Source organism: Camellia sinensis, chromosome 15, assembly GCF_055761805.1.
Source record: "Camellia sinensis isolate YWXY chromosome 15, ASM5576180v1, whole genome shotgun sequence".
Lineage (NCBI taxonomy): Eukaryota > Viridiplantae > Streptophyta > Magnoliopsida > Ericales > Theaceae > Camellia > Camellia sinensis.
The window spans coordinates 76620614-76629637 of NC_138975.1; positions in this window are offsets into that span (position 1 = coordinate 76620614).

A 9024-nucleotide genomic window follows, 5' to 3' on the forward strand; every position below is an offset into this window, starting at 1 on the left:
TACAATAGATATTCTTAAAAAATATATATTATCAAAGGGTAATTTTAAAAAATTAATATTTCTAAAATGTAATAATTGTACTATCAAAAAACGTTAGTAAATTTTTCAAAATGGACTATTATTTCGGAATAGAAGGTGTATAAAAAGCAAAGAGGTAAATATGATTCAAATAAGTTAAAAAAATCAATAAATTGACTTATAAATCACTTCTCAAAAGAAACTGCTGCGCGTAATGCAATCAATTTTAAAATATTTACATAGAAAATAATTGGCTATTACACGTCATTTTGAGGCTCATCTCGAATATTTCAAAATGTTTACACTAAAAAGGTGGTATGTGTGTGCCAAAATTTGTGATGTTTAATTTGGCTTATTATTTGATTTTTTTAAATTAAAAAAAAAGAAGTGTAACACCCTCAAAATAAACCCATAACATCATACATTCACGATAAAGAAAAGAGATTTCATATTACAATCATCAGAGTATTCTTACAAAAGGTATTACATGTTGACAACAAAAGTAAATGCCCTATAGGCTTACAACTTTCCAAATCAACACTTGGTTACAAAAGGAGAGTACTAACTCTACACAAAATAAGCCCTTGGCTTGATATACATGTAATACAACAAAAATAACAAAAAAGGGTCTAACAGCCTCAAGCCTCCTAAGCTATGTCCTTGGAGGTGGCATAACACCTGCACCTGAAAATGATGTCCCATATAGGGTGAGCCAACGCCCAGTAGAGATATGCTAAACATAATATGAGCAATAACTAAAATGTGAACATTTGATAAATGTTTAACTCACATAAATCAATCTATAATTCATTTCAATTACATGACAAGTATGTCTATGTTTCCTTCCACTTTCCATTACTTATCTAGTTCACAATTTATGAATAACGCTCAGAACCTGGCTAATAATTTAATGAGACTATAGCTCATATCAACAATACTTCCATACTTCACAATAGATACACATATTTGCTATATCAATATCACATAAAACACTTCCATACTTCACAATAGATACACATATTCGTTGTATCAACACTTCAATAGATACACATATTTGCTGTATCAATGGAGTCCATCCCCTATCTCCTCCCAAATAAGATCTGGTTTAGGAGTCCATCCTCTATCTTCCCCTGAACCGTGGAGTACATCCCCTATCTCCTCCCACACAACACAATGTATATAAGCTTAAACCATATACATAACCAATCAATAAATAAATTTGATGTATTATTCCAACCGTCATATTCAATGACATATTCAATTGATTAGTTTTAATTCACCTAATCATCATGCAATGTCTACAACAATCAAGACTATCCTTCACCGATAGCCCAAAGCAATTATTTCTAAACAGACAATAATTATATCAACAGATAATTTATCAACATTTTAAAGGTGAGTGATTAATAAATCCAACTCCACCATTCTACCTTATAATGAGCCAATTACATTATTTCCAACTCAATTTCATATTTCCATAATAAATGTCATTAATTACACTAATGACCCAAATATACCCAAACATGGCATTTTCTCACTTTTTCCCAACATTGACCCAAAGGTCCAAATATTATCAACAACATCATTAACCCCCTTTTTAGACCCAAAACACATATGCTTGAATCAAAAGAACAAAACCCCTCTTTTCAATATAACACATCACAAACCCTAACTTCCCAAATCAAACCATTTATACAAAAAGCTCAACATCTATGTTAAAGCTCATAAAGATGAGTAGGAATCCCTATCTCAAGAGATGAAACTCAAAGGAGATGATGAAGAAATCTCGAAATGCTCCAAAACCCAAGATTTTCAGATTGATAGGAAGCCCAAGCCAAGCTCTACACTCTTTGCAAAGACACTAAGGGAGTAGATCGCTCAAGCTAGATCAATCCCTAGAGATAAGGTATATTCTAGAGAGAGGAGCTCTCAAAAGAGGGTTTAGAAAAGTAAAACAGAGAAAGGAAATGTGAAAAGTGATTCAAAATCACCCGGCTGTCAACTGATATACGACTATCCCGCTCGAGCGGAGAATAGGACGCTCGAGCGTCAAACACAAAAATTGGACCCGCTCGAGCGCCAAGACACAAGATCAAAAAGCACCAGCTCGAGCGCAAAAGGAAACCCGCTCGAGCGTAGATTACCCTCTTCCAGTATTTTTACAGACATTGAACACCCGCTCGAGCGCCAAGAGGCCCGCTCGAGCGCGACCCGCTCGAGCGTATGGAAATCCGCTCGAGCGTGAAAAACGCACATGTAGTAGTTTTGCAGAGGCACAAAATGCTGAAAGTGTGTAAACTCTGCTTGAGCGCAAAGGGACCCGCTCGAGCGGACCACCAAATATCTGGGCAACAAGGAATGGGACTAAAGCTCAACCAACCTGTTCGAAACACGCCCAATGCATCCTAAAACTCAAATATATGGAATTAAAGGATGACAGCAAGACATATACAACAACCAACTCCACGGAACCTAAGTCCGAATACAACAATCAAAGAAGGAAGAACCAGGATCGCTATAACCTCCCCCCTTAAGGAATTTCGTCCCCGAAATTAAGTACAAGTTTTTCAAAAACATGATTTCTCAATTACCAACATTATTACAATGCAAAATTCAATAACTTGACCCATTACCGGTCATTCCATCTCTACTCAAGAGGCAAACTTCCATATAGTCTTCAACATGCATTATCAACATGTATCTCAAAACATATTCAATGCCAACATTGCATGTGCATTTCTAAAATATCATTAACATATACAATGCTAAAATTAACTTCCATTTTAAGGCAAGTTCCAAAATATATTTCCATAAAGCAAAACATATATAATGTTTTACAACTTAAGACGTATCCCATGCTCTTAAAGTTCATCAATATTACAAAATTCCCAATACAAGATTACACATCAATAAACATTTACGGATATTTTTCACGGACCACCAACTCACGTTCCCAAGTGGCTTCTTCCACTCCGTGATGTTTCCACAAAACCTTTACCAAGGGAATGGTCTTGCCTCGCAAGACTTGCTCCCGCCTATCCAAGACCCAAACCGGTCTCTCCTCATACGAGGCATCCTCATCTACCTCCAAGTCGGTCCAATCCAAAACATGCGATGGATTTGGCTCATACTTCTGAAGCATACTAACATCAAATACGTCATGTACCCTGGACAACTGTGGCGGTAAAGCTAAACGGTACGCAACCTCCCCAATCCTCTGAAGGATCTCAAAGGGACCGATAAACCGATGGGACAACTTCCCACTCTTACCAAACCTCATCAAACCCCGCCTAGGTGATATTTTCAAAAAAACATGATCACCCGCCTCAAATGCCAAAGACCTCCTCCTACGGTCGGCATAACACTTTTGGCGACTCTGGGTTGTAACAAGCCTCCTACGGACAAGCTCAACTTTCTCCGTCGTTTCCCTCACCAACTCCAGGCCCAACAAAGGTGTATCACCCACCTCGGCCCAACAAACTGGAGACCTACACGCTTAGCCATACAAGGCCTCAAACGGTGCCATACCGATACTTGACTGAAAACTGTTGTTGTAGGCAAACTCCACCAAGGATAAGTGCCTCTCTCACGACCCACTAAAGTCAAGGACACAACCTTGAAGCATATCCTCAAGGATCTGAATAGTACGCTCGGACTGCCCGTCAGTCTGAGGATGATAAGCCGTGCTAAAGGTCAATCTAGTGCCCAAGGCACTCTGCAAACTCTGCTACAACCTAGCAGCAAAACGTGGATCTCTATTTGAGACGATCGACACTGGGACCCCGTGCAACCTCTCTATGTCCCGAATATACAAGTGGGCAAGATGATCTACCAAATCTCTCACGCGTATAGGGATAAAGTGCGCCGACTTAGTCAACCGGTCTACAACCACCCAAATACCGCTGAGTCCTCGGAAGACCTACAACGAAGTCCATAGTGACATGCTCCCACTTCCACTTGGCAATAGGCAAGGGTTGTAACAAACCCGCTGGCCTCTGATGCTCGGCCTTCATTTGCTGACAAGTAAGGCACTTTGATACGAAGACTGCCACATCCTTCTTCATTCCCCGCCACAAAAACTGGCAACCCAAATCACGATACATCTTGGTGCCTCTCGAATGCACCGCAAGGCGTGAATGGTGAAACTCTCGAAGTACCTCCTCTCGGCAAGACTCCAGCACAAACAAATGGTCTCGATATCTTACACTCTGGTCGGGATACACGGACACACCCTTCTCAACCTTCCCACTGGAGATTTTCTCTCGGAGGGACTCTACCTCAAGGTCACCTCCCTGTGCCTCTAACACTCGAGTCACAAGTGTAGGCTGCGCAATAATAGAAAACAAGGCCGCAGCCTCAACGGATTTGCCCAGAAGCAAATCAAACTCGCCAAGTACACCCAACATCTCCCACTCCCAGATGGCTATACAAGCTACATCACTAATGGATTTCCTACTAAGGGCATCGGCCACAACATTAGCCTTTCCCGGGTGATAGTGCAACTCGAAGTCGTAGTCCTCAATGAACTCCATCCACCTCCTCTGCCTCAAATTCAAGTCTCTCTGTGTAAACAGGTACTTCAAACTTTTATGATCCGAGAATACCTCTAATCTCTCACCATAAAGGTAGTGCCTCCAAATCTTCAAGGCAAAAATTACTGCTGCTAGTTCTAGGTCGTGAGTAGGGTAATTCCTCTCGTGTATTTTCAACTGACGTGAGCCATAGGCTACCACTTTCCCCCCTTGCATCAACACACAACCCAAACCCTCTCGTGAGGCATCATAATAAACCGCATAGCCCAACCCTCTTCAACTCTTGGAACGACTTTCACAAGTCTCACTCCATACAAATTTGACCGCTTTCCGCGTCAATCTAGTCAACGGCGAAGCTAGCTTGGAGAAATCTTTCACAAACCGGTGGTAATACCCAACTAATCCCAGAAAACTGCAGATCTCAAAAACACTCTTAGGCTGTGCCCAATCTTGCACTGCCTCAATCTTGGATGTATCAACAGACACCCCTTCCCCGGAAACCATATGGCCTAGGAACTTGACCTCTCCTAGCCAGAACTCATACTTCCCAAACTTGGCATACAGCCTATGGGCTCTAAGCAACTCAAGCACCACTCCCAAGTGTTCCTCGTGCTCCTCCTCAGATGGTGAATAAATCAGAATGTTGTCCACGAAAACGACTACAAAATGATCTAAGAATTCCAGAAGATCCGGTTCATCAAATCCATAAACATTGCCGGTGCATTGGTGAGCCCAAATGGCGTCACCAGAAACTCATAGTGGCCATATCGCGTACGAAATGCCATCTTCGGAATATCCTCCTCCCTAACCCTCAACTGGTGGTAACCTGATCTCAAATTTACCTTAAAGAAACAATGGGACCCCTTCAACTAGTCAAACAAATCGTCAATACGAGGCATAGGGTACTTATTTTGACCGTAGCCCGATTCAATTTCCGATAAACGATACAAAGTCTCAAGGCACCATCTTTCTTTTTAGCAAAGAGGGCCGGTGCTCCCCACGACAAAATAGTAGGGCGACTGAAGCCCTTATCCAGCAGCTCCTGGAGTTGAATCTTCAACTCACTCAACTCGGCTGGGGCAAAACGGTAAGGTGCCATGGAAATCGGCGCCGTGCCGGGCACTAAGTCAATAGAGAACTCGATCTCTCGATGTGCTGGCAAACTCACAAGATCCTCAGGAAAAACGTCCGAGCACTCACAAACCACTCTCGACAATACAGTCTAGGTCTCATCACACTCACCACTCATAAAGCTAGCGAGAAGACCACTAAGCTCACTTCGTCCTTGCGGATCATACACTGGTGGTAACACACTACCAACCCGATCCCCCAAGAAATGGAAACAATCACCGCTCAAGGTACATATTGTGACCCGCTGGCGGTAACAATCAAATAACTGCCCGGTATGATGATAGCCAGTCCATACCCAAAATAACATCAACACCCGACATAGCCATAACTACAAATGAAAATGGAAGTCGGCGGTCGACGACCTCTATATCACACCCTCTACACCCTTGTTTCAAAATCAATTCACCCCCAACAGGTGATACTACACAAATAGGAGATGCTAATTGTGCCAACTCCAGTCCCAAAACAGATGCAAATGTAGCAGATATAAAGGAATGAGATGCACCCGTAACAATCAACACATTGGTAACCGAGTTGCAAAACAAAAAGGTACCTCTCACAATAGATGGAGCCAGTACTAGATCCTGCGCGGTAACAGCAAACACACGCCTTGTAGGCCCCTGATCTACTTGCTCTCCTCCCAGAGCAAAAGACTGCTGCACAGACTGGGACGATGAAGCCCTCTGATTGGCCCTCGAGGCCTGAACTGACTGAGCTGGCTGAAAACTCTGCCTCGGCCCAGATGTACCAGATGTGCCACTCAACTGCAGACAAAACCTCTTCAGGTGCCCTGCCTGACCACACTGGTAGCAAGAAAGCGGCTGGCCTCTGCCCTGACTCTGGCTCTGAGGTCGAGCCGAAGATGACACTACTCTCTGCCCTCCTCTTCTCTACGGGCAAGCTGGAGACTTGTGGCCCAGCTGACCACATTTGTAATAGCTAATGTCTCCCTGACTGCCTCTCCCAGAGCTTGCACTCGGCACTGGAAAGGTCAATCTAACAAAAGCACCCTGAGACTGCTAAGGGTTAGGACCCCTCAACCTCCTACCGTCCCCCTGGCCATCCTGACTCCTCTTGGAGCTCCTGTGCCTCTCCTCCTCCTCCTGCATCATAATCTCCATGTGGGCTACAACATCCATAAGGCGTCCATAGTCTCAGGTCATAGAACCCTTAACTCTCATCTTGAGGCCATGCCTCAACTTCCTTTCAAACTCAATACAACGGCGTTCCTCAGACGCAACAAGCTCAGGTGCGAACCTGGATAAGCTAGTAAAGGCGGCCTCAAACTCGGCCACTGATAAACTCAGTTGCTTGAGCTGACTAAACTTGTCATGACCCGAACCCGCCCCTATGGGTTAATGACATAACCGACCAGTAATCCTGAGATTACCTACGGCCTCAAACTAAAACAAACATAACTCAACAGAGTAAAGGGGCCAAACGGAAGCACAAATTTAAAACTTTGTCCACAGAGCCGTGCTTATGTGCACATCAAAACAAACCACTTACATATACGTTAATAACCCACATCAAAAGTACAACACCATAGAATTCTTTACAGACAGGATCGTTCAAACTGAGTCAACCCATAACAGAATATATACAAATCTACATGAAGTCCTTGCCAAAAAGACAAAAGGTGAATACATAATAAAATGGCAACGATGGGTCTCGTGCGTGAGACACAAGGCTGACTCTCCAAAACTCATGTTGTTCCTGGCAGACTTCACTGGGGCTGGGTTTGGACTTCTCTTGGCTCACCTACAAACACATGAATGAGCGTGAGCGATAGCCCAGTGAATAATATCAAATACAGAGGTTACATAACAATATGTAGAACAACATGCTCCAAACGGCCTTGGGCCCAATTCATACTTTTATTTAACAGATATATATATATATATATATATAACTATATGAAATTCAATCAAGTAACTGTAGCTCCGAACATTCTGGACTTTGGCCCATTCAGGTTTCCATTCATGGCAAAATGGCCTTCGGCCCATTCACTTGTGTCGAAACGGCCTTCGGCCCATTCACTTGTGTCGAAACGGCCTTCGGCCCATTCATTTATATCAAAATGCCCTTTGGCCCATTCATTTATGCCAAAGCGGCCTTCGGCCCACTTGTTCATGTCAAAACGGTCTTCGGCCCACTCATTCATGTCGAAACGACCTTTGGTCCATTCATATATGTCAAAACGACCTTCGGTTCGTTCATTTCTATCAAAACGACTTTCGGTCCATTCATTTCTATCAAAACGACTTTCGGTCCATTCATTTCTATCAAAACGACCTTCGGTCCATTCATGCTTATCAAAACGACCTTTGGTCCATTTATTACTATCGAAACGACCTTTGGTCCAATCATTCATTCATGTCAGACTTTTGTCCACAATCCCAATTAGCAACTCATAAAGCTAATAAGGGAATGCACAATTGGACATTGATAAGCTTTCAAATATCGATATTACTCACAGTGATCGGCTTGTGGATTTGCCCTGAAGCTTGACCCTACACATTTCATGAACACAAAAGGGTCACTAACAATTCAATCCGTTCCTTAATGCACATATTCCTCTTTAGGCTTTATTCTTATCTCATTAACTCATTTACAATGCTTAACATATGCCTAAGAGTGATCACAAGTGAAAAAGAACGAAAAACGAAACACAGAACGCATGAACAAAATTTCAGGAAACTGGGTCCCTGCTTGAGCGTGGACTTCCCCACTCGAGCGGACCCAAGAGGCCAGCAAAAGTACTGGTTACCTCAAAATTAAGCTCGAGCGTGATTTAGGGTGCTCGAGCGGAATTCCTGTCTACAAAAGCTACTCGCTCGAGCATGAAATATCTCGCTTGATCGGACATCCAACTCTGCAAAAAGTGCTGGGAGCACGAAATTTACGCTCGAGCGGAGGTTCTCACGCTCGAGCGGACCTCAAAATTCTGGAAAACCCAGAATATGTTCTTGAGCTCCAATTCGGTTTTCAACCAACGAATCATGCATGTTATGGCTCAATTCTCAAATATAATTATACCAGCATGATGCAAACCCCAAATCACAACCCAATGAAGCTCAATTCACAATTAATTCACATGCATGCCCCAATCTCCCATCAAACTCATTCTAACATAACAAATTCATACATTAAAGCCCATATCTTCATAATTTGTACATGCATGTGACGAATTAGCCACATTCTCAACTTAGATGCACAATTGGTGATCAAAACATGAGTTTCAACTACAATTTACATGGATCATACGCTTTGAGCTCAAAACATGCAATATTCAAGACAATCACACACATGCATGCATATATGGGTCTCCATTATAACAAAT